The following is a 3,770-nucleotide window of genomic DNA, read 5'->3' as shown; positions in this document are numbered from 1 at the left end:
CCGACGATTGTTTTTTCCTGTAAAAAAAGTTTGCATGCAACGTAAGATTACCAGGCCCTCTGCGTCTCCAAGGCCACGTCCACGATGCTTTTTTGGGAACCACCGGTGTAAGGAAAGTACATGCAAACGTAACAAGGTTGCCCCTAAAAAAGCGTAAACAGATTATGTTCCACTAAATGAGCTACGATAATCAAGTTTACATTCCACTAATTCAGCTCCAAATAGTCACTCACGCAGAAACTGGCTACCGATGAAAGAAAAATTTAAGTCAAGAAAGTTTTAATACATTTGACTTGTTAACCCTTTTGTATACCACTGGCTTAAGAAATTTGGAAGTTGACTTGTTAACCCTTTTGTATCTCACGCAGAAACTGGCTACCGATGAAAGAAATTTTTAAGCCGAGATGAAGTAGAAACACATTTGACTTAATCACCCTTTTGTATACCACCATTGGATTAAGAAATTTGGTTCTGACATGAAATAGGAATGCCAATGTGAAACAAGAATATCTTACTTCAGTGCTGCTGCTTGCCATTGACTTGAACAAAACTAGAACATGATGTTTAGTCAAAATGCTGATGTATACAATAATAATATCAACACACGGTCTAACAATTTGAATGTAAAATAATCCAACTCAAAAAAATGAACTGAATGTGAAATACATTATGCCAGATAAGAATTCTAGGTGCCAAATACATTATGTCACAGAAGAATTCTAGGCGCCATCATAAAATAGGAATCCTAACATAAAAGGCACGTCCCGGTGATTCCAAAGCTAGGGACTCGAGGGCATCTAAAATAGATGCTGCCATGCACACTTCTCATAAGATGGAGTCAATCTGTAGTACCAGCGTGTCCTCATTTGCCAAAAAGCTGGAGTCAATCTGTGCAAGAAACTACACAAGGCAGACTGAACTATTTCAGTTGCACAATGCTTCGGTGATAGACATGTTGATTCCTTTCAAAATGCCATAATCTAGGCTTAATTACTTGAGATAGAACTTCAGAAGTTATGCATTTCTTGTCCCAATGGTGAATAGTTGATATCTGAAACGGTAGCAATATTCTGTAAGAAGCATCCAAATAGGATATGCAAAAATATGGATAAGGAGAAAAGCAAAGCTTTAGTTAGAAGTTCTTATGTGGCATCACTTTGTTCTGCATCTGCCCATGGAAACTTCTTCGGTTTCCTTGTCACTTGCACATCAACAAGTCATTGATGATGATTGTCTGCAGAATAATTCGTTAGGATAGACCCACTCACCACATCTCATAAAACAATACCAGAAAATTAGGAACACGTTATCCATGTAACGTAGAGAGAGGAAGAATTATTACAGCTTCCGCAACGGCAAGACTACAAAAAACCACAGTATGAAGAAATATTCGTCCTTTTTTTATTCCAACCAAAATGATCTAGTCAATTCTTTTGATAATAATTTCAATTCAGAAAAGAATGACCATGCCGCCCACTGAATCAGGCCATGTTCTGCCCAAATAGACACATAATTGTCTATTTTGGAACTATTGAGTCACTTGTAGCTTCTGGCCTAGTGTCGAGATGACAAAATGAAAATGATCAATGGCATACTGGATACGCAATTTATGAACAAGCATGAATAAAATCATGCAGACGAATCAATTTTAAGCAGAACCAAGTAAATGCATGTCTATGGCAGTCGTAAAAAGTCGGGCACTAAAATAATTATACTTAAATGGACAACACTGCAAGATAGGAAAATCAGTTGAAGATGAATAAAATCAATGCCTTACTGCCGAAAGAGCATGTAGATTGGTTTTTAGAGACGCCACCACCTGTTCCCAAATCAACTGTCAGCTCTATATTCCTCTCCTTGCGTCATCCATATCGTTCCGCTCAACTCAATAGTGTCGGAACTCGTGGTGGCAGAAGGTGCACGGTGCACGGGCAGGCGCGTGGCCGCAACGCACGCGATCGCCTACTCCTCCCACAATGTCTCACTATTCTATGCTGCTTCTGTTGCTGATGCCCATGGGATGTTGCAATCCTCTAATATAACATGTATCTGCCTTGGGAAGTTGTGATTGACATTGCAAAGCAGCAAGTTTCAGAAGAAAACGAGAAGGAAAGGTTCATGTAGCCACGAGGCCTTCTAGTGTCAATGAGATTGAATTGTTAGTCATTTAGCCATGTATACTACACAAAACTCTTAGCTTTAGAATATGATAAAGGAGTAACTGAGTGCAACTGATCATCACAACAGGAACCTAAAATTACATTTGGCAAAATAAAAGGCATCATGGCTCAATAAAAAGTTGACTGGTGTCAAACATACATAAAGAGAGATTCTAAAACACCAAGACTTACATCAGTTATATTTGGAAAAAAATGACTTACATCAGTTATGACAGAGTTAATATGAGCACCAGGAAAAACATCACAGGATCAGAATTTAAATCCACAGAGAAACCGAAAGTGAGAGCTATCTATGTAACGGCATTGCAGTCAAATAAAAAAATTAGGAGCAAAAACCTCACGTATTCCCATGATGTTCTTGGTGTTTTTCAATGAGAACTGGGCCTGGAAAAACATTTGAAATTATAAATTAGTTAAGAAAAAATTATGTTGTGGCTAAGCATGTAAAAGGGTGAATTATGTTGTGCAAAGTTCAGTACTTTGAGAACTCCCCTCCTTTCCTACGTTGTGAATCTCCGAACTCTGTTACATGAAAGAAGACAAACGTACATAAACAGGTGGAGTATTTGCTCATTCTTTGCCCTGGTTCTAATTTCCAAATAGGCGTACATTAGTGGAAGCATACAACCATGTGCTAGCCATACTAAATTCTCACGGAATTAACAAGTTCCACAAATTAATGTCAAGATATGTTCCCTGAAAAAGTTGATACGCTCACACATAGCTAAATCACCCCTTTCTAATCGCTCGCAGCTCCAGATCCGGAGAAAAAAAAATGAAGGCGGGAGAAGAGGCTAAAGACTAGAGCATTAACCTTGTTCGGGGAGGAGTTGGAGGTTGGGCCGCCAGCGAGTGGTCCTTGAGGACAACGGCGCCGTGCGGGTGGTCAGGCAGGACGGATACAGACACGTAGTAGTATAGGCCAGAGGCACTAACGCTGAGGAGTCGGAAGCGACTCTGTTCGCATCCATGTCGCCGTCGTCGGAAGCCAAGTCGCCGCTAAAGAAGGGGCCATGGCTGAGCTTGCCTCACAGATCTGAGCGGTGGTGGGGCTCCAAGCACAAAACAAAGGCTACCTGGAGCGTCGCACGCCGCCGAGGCCACCCACGGTGGTTCCCTACACCGAGGCCACATCGTAGGCCGTCGAAACCCATGGCTGCTGGTCTGCTGCCCGCTTGCCGCCGGAAACTCCAGTCGTTCGCCTCCGAAAGTCCGAAACCGCTTGCCCCACGACCTAGCCGAAGGAGGTGCGCAATGGATAGAGCTCTTTTTTTTTTCTTCGACGGAAGTGGATAGAGTAAATGCCAAAACGAGAACAAAAAGAACCGTCACGAGTAACACCGTAAGAAAAACAAATAAAAATACAGTACATCGGCTGAATGGAGCAGCCGTGGTGAGGTTTGTGCGCTGAGCCGCACCGAGCTCTGGTTCGGTCGTTTGACCAGGGTGAAGAATAATAATTCTTCATCCTGGGTTGTTAATAGACTTTCTCTCTCTATATATATTATGATATATAGCATATACTTTCTTCATTCCGAATTACTTGTCGCATGTATGGATGTATCTAGATGTATTTTAGTTCTAGATACA

General features: G+C 41.4%; 1 long non-coding RNA gene across 2 annotated transcripts; it reads right to left on the bottom strand.

Moving 5' to 3' along the window:
- Positions 1–647: 647 nt before the first annotated feature.
- LOC125538560 lies at positions 648–3,501 on the bottom strand. Of its 2 annotated transcripts, XR_007296415.1 has the most exons (3): positions 2,995–3,493; positions 2,660–2,702; positions 648–2,564 (listed from the first exon to the last, which is right to left on the bottom strand). It is a non-coding gene; the product is annotated as an uncharacterized LOC125538560 (long non-coding RNA). The 2 variants fall into 2 exon arrangements; XR_007296413.1 differs by having other exon boundaries at positions 2,660–3,501.
- Between the last annotated feature and the right edge of the window lie 269 nt (positions 3,502–3,770).

This window comes from Triticum urartu, chromosome 2 (assembly GCF_003073215.2).
Source record: "Triticum urartu cultivar G1812 chromosome 2, Tu2.1, whole genome shotgun sequence".
Taxonomy (NCBI): Eukaryota; Viridiplantae; Streptophyta; class Magnoliopsida; order Poales; family Poaceae; genus Triticum; species Triticum urartu.
The sequence above is the reverse complement of the archived record's forward strand: the minus strand, read 5'-3'. Positions and strand labels throughout refer to the sequence as shown.